Source organism: Pseudophryne corroboree, chromosome 2, assembly GCF_028390025.1.
Source record: "Pseudophryne corroboree isolate aPseCor3 chromosome 2, aPseCor3.hap2, whole genome shotgun sequence".
NCBI lineage: Eukaryota > Metazoa > Chordata > Amphibia > Anura > Myobatrachidae > Pseudophryne > Pseudophryne corroboree.
Window position 1 is genome coordinate 230239082 of NC_086445.1, and position 16695 is coordinate 230255776.

At 46.0% G+C, this 16695-nt stretch overlaps 1 protein-coding gene across 2 annotated transcripts in view; it reads left to right on the forward strand.

Moving 5' to 3' along the window:
* STAT6 (signal transducer and activator of transcription 6) overlaps positions 1-16695 on the forward strand; it is a 447399-nt gene that overhangs the window by 163748 nt on the left and 266956 nt on the right. For both annotated transcript variants that reach the window (XM_063952434.1, XM_063952435.1), the window contains exon 2: positions 2295-2378. The gene's annotated coding sequence lies outside the window, so the exon portion shown is untranslated. The remainder of the gene's footprint in view (positions 1-2294; positions 2379-16695) is intronic.

Consider the following 16695-nt stretch of genomic DNA (forward strand, 5'->3'; position numbering starts at 1 on the left):
TGCATATTACAAAAATTCCTCCACCCAGGCTTGGACCAATCATAGCAGGCCTTGAGGCCCGTTTCTCCTTATCGAACACCATCTGATCCTGGCTTGGGCACAGGCAGAGCCGGCCATATGCATAGGCAAACTAGGCAATTGCCTAGGGCATTTGATATGCCTAGGGGCATCAGTATCTTCTGCTGATTAAAATGATATGCGGCATGCCTATATTCTGTGTGTAGCATTTCATATGCAGATACAGCCACAGTCTCACACAGTATATAGGCATGCTGCATATCAGTTTAATCAGCAGAAGCTGCTTTTGTATCCTAGCCACATAGCAATGCAAATAAGATGCATTTTCATTAAAAAAAAAGGTGCCTGACGTTAGCATTGAGGCAAGATTTATGAAGACACATCTGTATCCAAGCAGAGGCAGAGGTGTTAGTGGCAGTGTGAGTGCTGTGTGCATGTGAGTGGGTTGGTTGTGCAGTAGTGTTCGGAATATGTGTAAGGAGCATTATGTGTGTCATGTAAAAATGCATTAACAATGTGCAACATATGTGTAAAGTGGCACTATGTGTGTCATTATGTGTATAGGGGCACTAATAATGTGCAGCAAATGTGTAGGGGTCACTATGTGTGTCATTATGTGTATAAGGGCATTAGTAATGTGTGGCATATGTGTAAGGGACATTATGTGTAAAAGGGCATTAATAAAGGTTGTCATAATGTGTAAGGCGCATTATGTTTATAAGGACATTAATAATGTGTCTCATATGTGTAAGGGGCATTACTGTGTGCAATTGCGTATAAATCATTACTAATGTGTGGCATTATGTGTATAAGGTGCTCTACTATGTGGCATTGCGTATAGAAAGGGCACTACTGTGTCGTCTAGTGTGAATAAAGAGCAATAGGGTGTGGTGTAATGTGAATAAGGAGCAATTCAGTGTGATGTAATGTGAATAAGGGGCTCTACTGTGAGGAGTAATGTTTATAAGGAAAAGTGATACTACTGTGGGATGTAATATGAATTATGGACACTATCGCATGATCAAATGTGAGTAAAGTTGCAGTAGTGTGTAGCGTAATTGGAAGTGGGGTTATTATTGTGTGGCCATGCCCCTTGCCAGCAAAAACACACCCCTTTTTGGGCTGTGCGACAAATGTGCGAACTGTTCCTATTTAAAATATAGGGGGTACAAACACCAAAATAAGTACTGTTATGGGTGAGGGGTGATGGTGCTAGGAAAGAGGTGCAAGGTCAGAGGCGAAACCAGCGGTGGTGCTAGGGGGCACCAGCCAAAATCTTGCCTAGGGCATCATATTGGCTAGGGCCGGCTCTGGGCACAGGACACAAGTCAGCAAGGCTAGGGTGACTTATCAAAGTAGGCAAGTTCTTGTCACGAACATACATTCTTTGTCAGAGAAACAAGTCTTTCATAATATTGCTTTAAGTATTACATGATATTAAAAAGACAGAATAGATGCTATAAATTGCTTAATTCTTAACACTGTTATTGTTTCCTGTGGGGCTGTCACAAACACATACAATAACTACCCTTTATTTTTCTATCTCAATGCTTTTTTTGCCTTATAAAATAAGCTTCTATTTAAATTTTCTTTGTTCGAACAATAAAACTGCAAGCTCAGGCCAGGCTGGGTATGAAATACCGCCAGTTGGGATCCGTACAGTCAGAAGACCGACAGTGGGATCCTGACGGCCAGAATACTGACACATCCCGGTAAGTATTTTTTACCTTATCCCTATGTCTAATCCTAACCCTAACCAACAGCTCCCACAGCCTAACCCTACCCCCCCTGCAGCCTAACTCTAACCTTCACTCCACTCCCCCAGCAGCCTAACCCTAACCTACATCACACAGCCTAACCCTAACCCTCTCTCTAGTGCCTAAAACCCAACCCCTGTACTTACCTTTGGCATATGTTGGTATTCTGGCCATCGGGTCTGCTGTCGGTCTTCTGACTGGTATTTTGACCACATCCCCTCAAGCCAGCATTCCAGTTCCACGCATGTGCTGGTCAGTGTTCTAATTAGCCACGGCAAAAATGTTGATTGTCAATAAAGCTATTTTTTTTAACAATGTGCAAATTACCGGTACTTATTGCTAAATTTATCTCTGTGAGTAACTTACAAATTCCTGTGACATGTACCAATAATCTTCCTTATTGCATATATTTATTTTTGTTTTTTGTATGTGGTAAACAATGCTTCTGTCGAATGCTTTTTTTATGCTGTGAAAACAATGAAGAACAGATTTTTCTGATACTGCAATATTTATTTACAGGTTGTTTCACAACCACCTGCCCCGTCTGCTGCAGGTCAGTGGAGGGCTGACAACGCTCATCCTGGGGAAACAAACACAAGTACTGTAAGTGACCAATTTCAATATTTGAAGGATTATGATAACTATTAATGTGTTAATGAGGCAGTAAAAAACTAGATAGCCATATTTCTAGATATGGTTCAGTGCAACAGCTGTAGCACACACTTCCAGTGTCCCTCACCTATATAATGAGATGAGAGGAGGCATCTCCTGTATAAAAAGGGAATGGCTGCACCAAATATGCATATTGTAAAGACTGAGGGTTCTATTTACTAAGCCTTGGATGGAGATAACGTGGTCGGTGATGAAGTACCAGCCAATCAACTCCTAACTACCATGTCACAAGATAGGATGAAAAATGACAGTTAGGATCTGGTTGGCTGGTACTTCATCTCCGTCCACTTTACCTCCATACAAGGCTTAGTAAATAGACCCCCTAACTGAATGGCAACTTTCTCTGAGTGGCTTTTGAATTTGCAATAAAGTCATGAAGAAAGATTAAACTTAGTGGGAGCTCTCTGTTTACCAGTGTGGTTGGCAGTATTTTCTCCTGTCATTAATACATAGGGGTTTATTTACTAAGTCTTGGATAGAGGTAAAGTCAGCGAATATAAAATACCAGATAATTGGCTCCTAACTGCTGACATGTTCATGAACGGATTAACATCACATTTAGTAGACATGTTTTTAGGGAAATGTGAGCTGAAACGTACTTGATAAGTTGATATGTTTTTTACATATGGAAAAATTAAGGGGTCTATTTACTAAGCCTTGGATGGAGATAAAGTCAGCGGAGATAAAGTACCAGCCAATCGGCTCCTAACTGCCTTGTCGACTGTCTAACACTAAGGGGTCTATTGACTAAAGCGCAGGTTTTTAGAAGAGGAGATGTTGCCCATGGCAGCCAATCAGATTCTAGCTATTATGTTCTAGAAGGTGCTAGATAAATGATAAGTAGAATCTGACTAGTTGCTATGGGCAACATCTCCACTTCGAAAAACCTGCACTTTAGTAAAAATACCTCTAATCAGGGATGTGCGGTGAGGTAAATGGCTCAGGAGGCACTGGCTAGTACCAGAGCCAGATTTACACACAATATATGAGCCAAAGGGTGCACGTGGGCGTTATACACAGGTGCAGCAGTTTATACTGCTGGAAATTTGGCAGGTTTTGATCAGAGATGTGCGGAAAAGATAAACTCACCTGCCATAGACTTTTTACTCCAGAGATTTGACTATAAAAATCATTAGAATAATAAAAAGAAGATATGTATAATATAATCTTTGTATTTGTCATATACTTTATATAGTCAAACATCTGGTTTAAATGTTAGTATGGCAGGAAAGGCTCTGCCTCACCTGCCTCACCCCACCACACGCCACTGCCCCTAATAGTCCCACTCTCCACTCTCTACTAATTCACGAATGAAGTGGTGTCTGTCTCGATTCTCAAGGATTTCCCATATGTATGTATCTGCACAGAGCCGTCCCTAGCCAATTTGATGCCCTAGGCAAAATTTTGGCCGGTGCCCCCTAGGACCACCGCTAGTTTTGCATCTGACCCAGCAGCACAGGCAGTGGGGCCCACCAGGGGTTTACCCTGTGCCCATGTAGGCCAGTTCAACCCTGCATAATGCCACACAGTAATGTACCATACACATATGCCCCACATTAGTAATGCCCATAATACACATAATTCCGCACAGTAATGCACCTTACACATATGCCCCACATTAGTAAACTTACTTTTGCGTGCTAGCGTGCTTGCAGTCTGTGTGTGCGCCCGTGCAGCTCCCTGGGTCCGTGACTGCTTTTTGTGAGATGGGAGTGGCAGGATGAGTGGGTGCGTGCTTGCGCTCGTACCTATTAAAGGGGCACCCGTACAAGGGATGTGACCTCACAGGGTATGCCGTCCTTTGCATGCCTCACCCTTTATTTTCGCTTGCTGGTTAGACACAAATAGCAACAATGTCCAGATACTGCCATACTTGCTGGTTATATAAACATGTAGCAACTGTCCATTCTCTTCACTGTTCAGTGTGTTTGCTGGTGTCTGTTACTCCCAGCAACTGCATGCCCTTTATTTTATACCGCGGAAGCGATATGCTCTGCCCTCCAATCTGACGCGCCCGAAAGTCAAGCTGCACTGAAGTCTCATATAGAAACAGCGCAACACAACTTACTGACCACGTTACAGTGCTGGATGTCAGGGGAACTTTACGGCATGGACTGAATGAGAAATAAAGTGTGGGGAGAGCACTACCCATGTTATGTCTCTGCAGACACCTGAGGTCTGCACAGGGATAAGGGACACACACAGGATGGCAGGGTCCCCCTCCCCCATGTGCACAAGCACTATAGGTGATGTCAGATTTAAATTCAGCAGTCTTCCAAAATAGACACGTGGTATCTTAAGGAGCCATCCAGTAATAACCTTATATAATCAGTGAACATGTCACAGGTCCAGGAATTGCAGTTACCGGGCTTCTGCTGTCTGAGGTCTCACAAGTCAGGGGCATTCAAGCATGTCAGAGGGAGTTTAAGGGGCTGTCTGCATTCATTTTGACAAATGTAAACAGCAGTGTGTACAAGTACTGATTGAATACATTTGAAAAGTTACAGATAGTTTGCAGACTGTCCCTCCCAGCATTCGATACTGCAGGGACATGCTTGGATGCCCCTAGACATGCTTGGATGCCCTAGGCAAATGCTTAGCCTGCCTATAGCTCAGAGCCGGATTAAGACCATGGGGGGCCCGGGGCACTTAAGAGAGTGGGGCCCCTAATAGAGAAGGCAGAATATATATATATATATATATACATATACACATACACACACACACACCGAGGGCCTCGCAGGGACTAGTGGGGTACAACACAAGCCTAGAGCCGGCTGTATACTATGCCCCTTATCAGCCTCACATACCCACTCCCCTGTGCCTCCTGTACCTGACACCCCTTTGGTCCCCGTCCCTCCACTGTATATCCCAGAGGAGGTCCCTTCCCAGGTGCGGGTGCGGTGGTTAGGAGGGAGTTTATGGGGTGTGAATGTGGGAGACAGTGGGAGTAGGATGTGTGGTGGGGTTAGAGAATTTGGGTGTATGTGTGGTGAACACGGGGACTAGGCTGTGGGGTGTAGAGGATTATGGGGTGTATGTGGGGGAATAGGGTGTGTGGCAGGGGTAGAGGGTTATGGGGTGTATTGTATGGGGGGACTGGAGTAGGGTATGTTGGGAGGTAGAGCGCTATGGGATGTATGTGGCCTGCACTCCCGTCCCCCCTGCCACACCGCAGATCGGATCTCTCTTCCGATCCGATCTGCGGTGCTGTGCTCCCCGGCTCCCGTCCTCACTGCAGCAGCAGCTGCGCACAGACAGGACAGCTGAGCTGAGCGACGGCTCAGCGGTCCAATAAAGTATGAATGAAGCAGCCTGCCGCTTAGTCATTGGCTGGGCACGCAGGCTGTTTCATTGATACATTATTGGACAGCTGAGCCGTCGCTCAGCTCAGCTGTCCTGTCTGTGCGCAGCTGCTGCTGCAGTGAGGACGGGAGCCGGGGAGCACAGCACCGCAGATCGGATCGGAAGAGAGATCCGATCTGCGGTGTGGCAGGGGGCCCTTTTGGAAAGGGGGGCCCGGGGTACGTATCCCCCGGGCCCCCCCCTTAATCTGGCTCTGCTATAGCTAAGGCCGGCTCTGTACCTGCATAACACTGCTTCCAGAAATAGTGAATCAAGGTTTATTTAGTACACATAGGGGTCTATTTACTAAGCCTTCCAAAGAGATAAAGTGGATGGAGATAAAGTGCCAGCCAATCAGCTCCTAACTGCCATGTTACAGGCTGTGTTTGAAAAGTGACAGTTAGGAGCTAATTGGCTGGTACTTTATCTCTGTCCACTTTATCTCTCTCCAAGGCTTAGCACATAGACACCATAGGGTGCAAAACAGAAATCGGAGATGGTCAGATTTAGACTGAGCAGTTTCTGACACCAATACGTGACATAAATGGATTCTTGAAATATGCAGACAGTCACTGGTAATAAACAGGGTACAGATTGTGGAGAAGCACAGGCAGTTCAGGCAGTTCTCAAGTATTGCTTTAATGTATAGTTGCTCATCTATGGTGATTGTTCCTGTCTCTAAGCTTTGTAAAATTCTTATGCCTAGCAGGTGATTTGCAGGAATGAGATCCTTCAACTTAAATGTCTGCTCTAACAGCTGTTTGATATTGTAATGTGCTGCTCTTGGCCTGCTACAAATTATCCATGTACACTGCAGTGATGAACAATTTCTTCTCTATGTATTAGTGGTAGAATCGGAATAAATATGTTTTACCGGCAGCCGGAATCCCGGCCACCAGCGCTAGAAAGCCCCTTGCGGGTTTGCTGCGCTCACCATGCTGCGAACACGGTGGCTTGCTGCGTTCACCACAGGTTCTATTCTCCCTCTATGGGTGTTGTGGACACCCACAGAGAGGGAAAAGCCTGTGGCGCCGGTATTGCAGCGGCAGCATTTCATCGCCTGTCGGGATTCCAGCGTCTGCATTGTGACTGCCGGAATCCCGACAGGCGGTCTCTTGATTGCCTCCCGTAGAGACAATGATCAGTCTTTGAATGTACAAAGGCTATTTCAAGTAGTACTGCATCTAACTTAATGTGCCAACAACGAGCACTTTGTTTTACGCCATACAAAGTTTTGTATAGTGACAGGCAGTACCGTAACTAGGTATTTTAGCGCTGTGTGCAAGAAACGGCATTGGTGCCCCCCCCCCACGCAAGACAGGAGCAGTGGGATGTGGCTTCATGGGGAAGGGGCGTGGCCACACAATAATGCCAATTCATACTACAGTGCATACTAGTCTCCTCTCCATTATTCAAATTACGCTGCACAATAGCGCCACTACACCAGGTAGAGCCCCTTTTTACACATTACGGCAGACGGCATGCCTTTTTACACATTACGGCAGACAGCGTCCCCCTTTTTACACATTACGGCAGACAGCGTCCCCCTTTCTACACATTACGGCAGACAGCGTCCCCTTTTTACACATTACGGCAGACAGTGTTCCCCTTTTTACACATTACGGCAGACAGCGTCCCCCTTATTACACATTACGGCAGACAGCGTCCCCCATTTTACACATTACGGCAGACAGCGTCCCCTGTTTTACACATTACAGCAGACAGCGTCCCCCGTTTTACACATTACAGCAGACAGCGTCCCCCGTTTTACACATTACGGCAGACAGCGTCCCCCGTTTTACACATTACAGCAGACAGCGTCCCCCTTTTTACACATTACGGCAGCCAGTCCCCCTTTTTACACATTGTGGCAGAAGAGAGAGAGAGAAAAAGAGAGAGAGAAAAAGAAAGAGAAAGAAAGAAAGAAAGAGAAAGAAAGAAAGAAAGAAAGAAAGAAAGAAAGAAAGAAAGAAAGAAAGAAAGAAAGATATACTTACCATCTCTCCCGCTGGCAGTCAGGCTCCTCGTGCTGGCAGATCCCGGGCAGCCGCAGGGGAGAAGGAGGAGGAGGGATGGGGACTTGAGCCGCAGCAGCGCTATGTCATTGGTAGAGGTGCCGCTGCAGCACTCCCCTCTCCTTCCGCATTGGCTGCCCGCTGCTGAGAATGCTGGGATGAGGGAACCGCATCCCAGCATTCACAGCAGCGCCGGGCAGCCAATGCAGAAAGAGAGGGGAGTGCTGCAGCGGCGCCGCTACCAATGACATAGCGCTGCTGCTGCTCAAGTCCCCCTCCCTCCCCTTCCTTCTCTGCCTCCGGCGCGGCTGCTCCTCTCCCTCCAGTGTGGCGCACGGCACACAACAGACGGCATGTAATGAGTCAATTTGACTCATTACATGCTGCTGGCCGTGCGCCCTCAGTGTAACTGCGCTGTGTTCCAGGCACACCTGGCACATAAGTAGTTACGGCACTGGTGACAGGGCCATTTCATGTCATTCTACTTGATAATTCAGCTCAACTCTTTATATGAAGAGCTTGTGCTATATATTTATGAAAACCTATGAGAAAGAGCTATAATTTAACTTGCCAAACTATGTTGAAAATTCTAAATATACACAGCTACTGTTAGAGATGAGCGGGTTCGGTTTCTTTGAATCCGAACCCGCACGAACTTCACTTTTTTTTTCACGGGTCCGAGCGACTCGGATCTTCCCGCCTTGCTCGGTTAACCCGAGCGCGCCCGAACGTCATCATGACGCTGTCGGATTCTCGCGAGACTCGGATTCTATATAAGGAGCCGCGCGTCGCCGCCATTTTCACACGTGCATTGAGATTGATAGGGAGAGGACGTGGCTGGCGTCCTCTCCATTAGAATAGATTAGAAGAGAGAGAGAGAGAGAGAGATTGTGCAGACAGAGTTTACCACAGTGACCAGTGCAGTTGTTGTTAAGTTAACTTTTATTTAATATATCCGTTCTCTGCTATATCCGTTCTCTGCCTGAAAAAAACGATACACAGCAGTCACACAGTGTGACTCAGTCTGTGTGCACTCAGCTCAGCCCAGTGTGCTGCACATCAATGTATAAAAGCTTATAATAATTGTGGGGGAGACTGGGGAGCACTGCAGGTTGTTATAGCAGGAGCCAGGAGTACATAATATTATATTAATTTAAAATTAAACAGTGCACACTTTTGCTGCAGGAGTGCCACTGCCAGTGTGACTAGTGGTGACCAGTGCCTGACCACCAGTATAGTAGTATATTGTTGTATACTATCTCTTTATCAACCAGTCTATATTAGCAGCAGACACAGTACAGTGCGGTAGTTCACGGCTGTGGCTACCTCTGTGTCGGCAGTCGGCACTCGGCAGGCAGTCCGTCCATCCATAATTGTATAATTATATACCACCTAACCGTGGTATTTTTTTTTCTTTCTTTATACCGTCGTCATAGTCATACTAGTTGTTACGAGTATACTACTATCTCTTTATCAACCAGTGTACAGTGCGGTAGTTCACGGCTGTGGCTACCTCTGTGTCGGCAGTCGGCAGGCAGTCCGTCCATCCATAATTGTATTATTATAATATATACCACCTAACCGTGGTTTTTTTTTCATTCTTTATACCGTCATAGTGTCATACTAGTTGTTACGAGTATACTACTATCTCTTTATCAACCAGTGTACAGTGCGGTAGTTCACGGCTGTGGCTACCTCTGTGTCGGCAGTCGGCAGGCAGTCCGTCCATCCATAATTGTATTATAATGTATACCACCTAACCGTGGTTTTTTTTTCATTCTTTATACCGTCATAGTGTCATACTAGTTGTTACGAGTATACTACTATCTCTTTATCAACCAGTGTACAGTGCGGTAGTTCACGGCTGTGGCTACCTCTGTGTCGGCAGTCGGCAGGCAGTCCGTCCATCCATAATTGTATTATAATATATACCACCTAACCGTGGTTTTTTTTTCATTCTTTATACCGTCATAGTCAGTCATACTAGTTGTTACGAGTATACTACTATCTCTTTATCAACCAGTGTACAGTGCGGTAGTTCACGGCTGTGGCTACCTCTGTGTCGGCACTCGGCAGGCAGTCCGTCCATCCATAATTGTATTATAATATATACCACCTAACCGTGGTTTTTTTTTCATTCTTTATACCGTCATAGTGTCATACTAGTTGTTACGAGTATACTACTATCTCTTTATCAACCAGTGTACAGTGCGGTAGTTCACGGCTGTGGCTACCTCTGTGTCGGCAGTCGGCAGGCAGTCCGTCCATCCATAATTGTATTATAATATATACCACCTAACCGTGGTTTTTTTTTCATTCTTTATACCGTCATAGTGTCATACTAGTTGTTACGAGTATACTACTATCTCTTTATCAACCAGTGTACAGTGCGGTAGTTCACGGCTGTGGCTACCTCTGTGTCGGCAGTCGGCAGGCAGTCCGTCCATCCATAATTGTATTATAATATATACCACCTAACCGTGGTTTTTTTTTCATTCTTTATACCGTCATAGTCAGTCATACTAGTTGTTACGAGTATACTACTATCTCTTTATCAACCAGTGTACAGTGCGGTAGTTCACGGCTGTGGCTACCTCTGTGTCGGAACTCGGCAGGCAGTCCGTCCATCCATAATTGTATTACAATATATACCACCTAACCGTGGTTTTTTTTTCATTCTTTATACCGTCATAGTCAGTCATACTAGTTGTTACGAGTATACTACTATCTCTTTATCAACCAGTGTACAGTGCGGTAGTTCACGGCTGTGGCTACCTCTGTGTCGGAACTCGGCAGGCAGTCCGTCCATCCATAATTGTATTATTATAATATATACCACCTAACCGTGGTTTTTTTTTCATTCTTTATACCGTCATAGTGTCATACTAGTTGTTACGAGTATACTACTATCTCTTTATCAACCAGTGTACAGTGCGGTAGTTCACGGCTGTGGCTACCTCTGTGTCGGCAGTCGGCAGGCAGTCCGTCCATCCATAATTGTATTATAATATATACCACCTAACCGTGGTTTTTTTTTCATTCTTTATACCGTCATAGTCAGTCATACTAGTTGTTACGAGTATACTACTATCTCTTTATCAACCAGTGTACAGTGCGGTAGTTCACGGCTGTGGCTACCTCTGTGTCGGCACTCGGCAGGCAGTCCGTCCATCCATAATTGTATTATAATATATACCACCTAACCGTGGTTTTTTTTTCATTCTTTATACCGTCATAGTGTCATACTAGTTGTTACGAGTATACTACTATCTCTTTATCAACCAGTGTACAGTGCGGTAGTTCACGGCTGTGGCTACCTCTGTGTCGGCAGTCGGCAGGCAGTCCGTCCATCCATAATTGTATTATAATATATACCACCTAACCGTGGTTTTTTTTTCATTCTTTATACCGTCATAGTGTCATACTAGTTGTTACGAGTATACTACTATCTCTTTATCAACCAGTGTACAGTGCGGTAGTTCACGGCTGTGGCTACCTCTGTGTCGGCAGTCGGCAGGCAGTCCGTCCATCCATAATTGTATTATAATATATACCACCTAACCGTGGTTTTTTTTTCATTCTTTATACCGTCATAGTCAGTCATACTAGTTGTTACGAGTATACTACTATCTCTTTATCAACCAGTGTACAGTGCGGTAGTTCACGGCTGTGGCTACCTCTGTGTCGGAACTCGGCAGGCAGTCCGTCCATCCATAATTGTATTACAATATATACCACCTAACCGTGGTTTTTTTTTCATTCTTTATACCGTCATAGTCAGTCATACTAGTTGTTACGAGTATACTACTATCTCTTTATCAACCAGTGTACAGTGCGGTAGTTCACGGCTGTGGCTACCTCTGTGTCGGAACTCGGCAGGCAGTCCGTCCATCCATAATTGTATTATTATAATATATACCACCTAACCGTGGTTTTTTTTTCATTCTTTATACCGTCATAGTGTCATACTAGTTGTTACGAGTATACTACTATCTCTTTATCAACCAGTGTACAGTGCGGTAGTTCACGGCTGTGGCTACCTCTGTGTCGGCAGTCGGCAGGCAGTCCGTCCATCCATAATTGTATTATAATATATACCACCTAACCGTGGTTTTTTTTTCATTCTTTATACCGTCATAGTCAGTCATACTAGTTGTTACGAGTATACTACTATCTCTTTATCAACCAGTGTACAGTGCGGTAGTTCACGGCTGTGGCTACCTCTGTGTCGGAACTCGGCAGGCAGTCCGTCCATCCATAATTGTATTACAATATATACCACCTAACCGTGGTTTTTTTTTCATTCTTTATACCGTCATAGTCAGTCATACTAGTTGTTACGAGTATACTACTATCTCTTTATCAACCAGTGTACAGTGCGGTAGTTCACGGCTGTGGCTACCTCTGTGTCGGAACTCGGCAGGCAGTCCGTCCATCCATAATTGTATTATTATAATATATACCACCTAACCGTGGTTTTTTTTTCATTCTTTATACCGTCATAGTGTCATACTAGTTGTTACGAGTATACTACTATCTCTTTATCAACCAGTGTACAGTGCGGTAGTTCACGGCTGTGGCTACCTCTGTGTCGGCAGTCGGCAGGCAGTCCGTCCATCCATAATTGTATTATAATATATACCACCTAACCGTGGTTTTTTTTTCATTCTTTATACCGTCATAGTCAGTCATACTAGTTGTTACGAGTATACTACTATCTCTTTATCAACCAGTGTACAGTGCGGTAGTTCACGGCTGTGGCTACCTCTGTGTCGGAACTCGGCAGGCAGTCCGTCCATCCATAATTGTATTACAATATATACCACCTAACCGTGGTTTTTTTTTCATTCTTTATACCGTCATAGTCAGTCATACTAGTTGTTACGAGTATACTACTATCTCTTTATCAACCAGTGTACAGTGCGGTAGTTCACGGCTGTGGCTACCTCTGTGTCGGCACTCGGCAGGCAGTCCGTCCATCCATAATTGTATTACAATATATACCACCTAACCGTGGTTTTTTTATACCACCTAACCGTGGCAGTCCGTCCATAATTGTATACTAGTATCCAATCCATCCATCTCCATTGTTTACCTGAGGTGCCTTTTAGTTCTGCCTATAAAATATGGAGAACAAAAAAGTTGAGGTTCCAAAATTAGGGAAAGATCAAGATCCACTTCCACCTCGTGCTGAAGCTGCTGCCACTAGTCATGGCCGAGACGATGAAATGCCAGCAACGTCGTCTGCCAAGGCCGATGCCCAATGTCATAGTACAGAGCATGTCAAATCCAAAACACCAAATATCAGAAAAAAAAGGACTCCAAAACCTAAAATAAAATTGTCGGAGGAGAAGCGTAAACTTGCCAATATGCCATTTACCACACGGAGTGGCAAGGAACGGCTGAGGCCCTGGCCTATGTTCATGGCTAGTGGTTCAGCTTCACATGAGGATGGAAGCACTCAGCCTCTCGCTAGAAAACTGAAAAGACTCAAGCTGGCAAAAGCACCGCAAAGAACTGTGCGTTCTTTGAAATCCCAAATCCACAAGGAGAGTCCAATTGTGTCGTTTGCGATGCCTGACCTTCCCAACACTGGACGTGAAGAGCATGCGCCTTCCACTATTTGCATGCCCCCTGCAAGTGCTGGAAGGAGCACCCGCAGTCCAGTTCCTGATAGTCAGATTGAAGATGTCAGTGTTGAAGTACACCAGGATGAGGAGGATATGGGTGTTGCTGGCGCTGGGGAGGAAATTGACCAGAAGGATTCTGATGGTGAGGTGGTTTGTTTAAGTCAGGCACCCGGGGAGACACCTGTTGTCCGTGGGAGGAATATGGCCGTTGACATGCCAGGTGAAAATACCAAAAAAATCAGCTCTTCGGTGTGGAGGTATTTCACCAGAAATGCGGACAACAGGTGTCAAGCCGTGTGTTCCCTTTGTCAAGCTGTAATAAGTAGGGGTAAGGACGTTAACCACCTCGGAACATCCTCCCTTATACGTCACCTGCAGCGCATTCATAATAAGTCAGTGACAAGTTCAAAAACTTTGGGTGACAGCGGAAGCAGTCCACTGACCAGTAAATCCCTTCCTCTTGTAACCAAGCTCACGCAAACCACCCCACCAACTCCCTCAGTGTCAATTTCCTCCTTCCCCAGGAATGCCAATAGTCCTGCAGGCCATGTCACTGGCAAGTCTGACGAGTCCTCTCCTGCCTGGGATTCCTCCGATGCATCCTTGCGTGTAACGCCTACTGCTGCTGGCGCTGCTGTTGTTGCCGCTGGGAGTCGATGGTCATCCCAGAGGGGAAGTCGTAAGCCCACTTGTACTACTTCCAGTAAGCAATTGACTGTTCAACAGTCCTTTGCGAGGAAGATGAAATATCACAGCAGTCATCCTACTGCAAAGCGGATAACTGAGTCCTTGACAACTATGTTGGTGTTAGACGTGCGTCCGGTATCCGCCGTTAGTTCACAGGGAACTAGACAATTTATTGAGGCAGTGTGCCCCCGTTACCAAATACCATCTAGGTTCCACTTCTCTAGGCAGGCGATACCGAGAATGTACACGGACGTCAGAAAAAGACTCACCAGTGTCCTAAAAAATGCAGTTGTACCCAATGTCCACTTAACCACGGACATGTGGACAAGTGGAGCAGGGCAGGGTCAGGACTATATGACTGTGACAGCCCACTGGGTAGATGTATGGACTCCCGCCGCAAGAACAGCAGCGGCGGCACCAGTAGCAGCATCTCGCAAACGCCAACTCTTTCCTAGGCAGGCTACGCTTTGTATCACCGCTTTCCAGAATACGCACACAGCTGAAAACCTCTTACGGCAACTGAGGAAGATCATCGCGGAATGGCTTACCCCAATTGGACTCTCCTGTGGATTTGTGGCATCGGACAACGCCAGCAATATTGTGTGTGCATTAAATATGGGCAAATTCCAGCACGTCCCATGTTTTGCACATACCTTGAATTTGGTGGTGCAGAATTTTTTAAAAAACGACAGGGGCGTGCAAGAGATGCTGTCGGTGGCCAGAAAAATTGCGGGACACTTTCGGCGTACAGGCACCACGTACAGAAGACTGGAGCACCACCAAAAACTACTGAACCTGCCCTGCCATCATCTGAAGCAAGAAGTGGTAACGAGGTGGAATTCAACCCTCTATATGCTTCAGAGGTTGGAGGAGCAGCAAAAGGCCATTCAAGCCTATACAATTGAGCACGATATAGGAGATGGAATGCACCTGTCTCAAGTGCAGTGGAGAATGATTTCAACGTTGTGCAAGGTTCTGATGCCCTTTGAACTTGCCACACGTGAAGTCAGTTCAGACACTGCCAGCCTGAGTCAGGTCATTCCCCTCATCAGGCTTTTGCAGAAGAAGCTGGAGGCATTGAAGAAGGAGCTAACACGGAGCGATTCCGCTAGGCATGTGGGACTTGTGGATGCAGCCCTTAATTCGCTTAACAAGGATTCACGGGTGGTCAATCTGTTGAAATCAGAGCACTACATTTTGGCCACCGTGCTCGATCCTAGATTTAAAGCCTACCTTGGATCTCTCTTTCCGGCAGACACAGGTCTGCTGGGGTTGAAAGACCTGCTGGTGACAAAATTGTCAAGTCAAGCGGAACGCGACCTGTCAACATCTCCTCCTTCACATTCTCCCGCAACTGGGGGTGCGAGGAAAAGGCTCAGAATTCCGAGCCCACCCGCTGGCGGTGATGCAGGGCAGTCTGGAGCGACTGCTGATGCTGACATCTGGTCCGGACTGAAGGACCTGACAACGATTACGGACATGTCGTCTACTGTCACTGCATATGATTCTCTCAACATTGATAGAATGGTGGAGGATTATATGAGTGACCGCATCCAAGTAGGCACGTCACACAGTCCGTACTTATACTGGCAGGAAAAAGAGGCAATTTGGAGGCCCTTGCACAAACTGGCTTTATTCTACCTAAGTTGCCCTCCCACAAGTGTGTACTCCGAAAGAGTGTTTAGTGCCGCCGCTCACCTTGTCAGCAATCGGCGTACGAGGTTACATCCAGAAAATGTGGAGAAGATGATGTTCATTAAAATGAATTATAATCAATTCCTCCGCGGAGACATTGACCAGCAGCAATTGCCTCCACAAAGTACACAGGGAGCTGAGATGGTGGATTCCAGTGGGGACGAATTGATAATCTGTGAGGAGGGGGATGTACACGGTGATATATCGGAGGGTGAAGATGAGGTGGACATCTTGCCTCTGTAGAGCCAGTTTGTGCAAGGAGAGATTAATTGCTTCTTTTTTGGGGGGGGTCCAAACCAACCCGTCATATCAGTCACAGTCGTGTGGCAGACCCTGTCACTGAAATGATGGGTTGGTTAAAGTGTGCATGTCCTGTTTTGTTTATACAACATAAGGGTGGGTGGGAGGGCCCAAGGATAATTCCATCTTGCACCTCTTTTTTCTTTTCTTTTTCTTTGCATCATGTGCTGATTGGGGAGGGTTTTTTGGAAGGGACATCCTGCGTGACACTGCAGTGCCACTCCTAGATGGGCCCGGTGTTTGTGTCGGCCACTAGGGTCGCTAATCTTACTCACACAGCTACCTCATTGCGCCTCTTTTTTTCTTTGCGTCATGTGCTGTTTGGGGAGGGTTTTTTGGAAGGGACATCCTGCGTGACACTGCAGTGCCACTCCTAGATGTGCCCGGTGTTTGTGTCGGCCACTAGGGTCGCTAATCTTACTCACACAGTCAGCTACCTCATTGCGCCTCTTTTTTTCTTTGCGTCATGTGCTGTTTGGGGAGGGTTTTTTGGAAGGGCCATCCTGCGTGACACTGCAGTGCCACTCCTAGATGGGCCCGGTGTTTGTGTCGGCCACTAGGGTCGCTAATCTTACT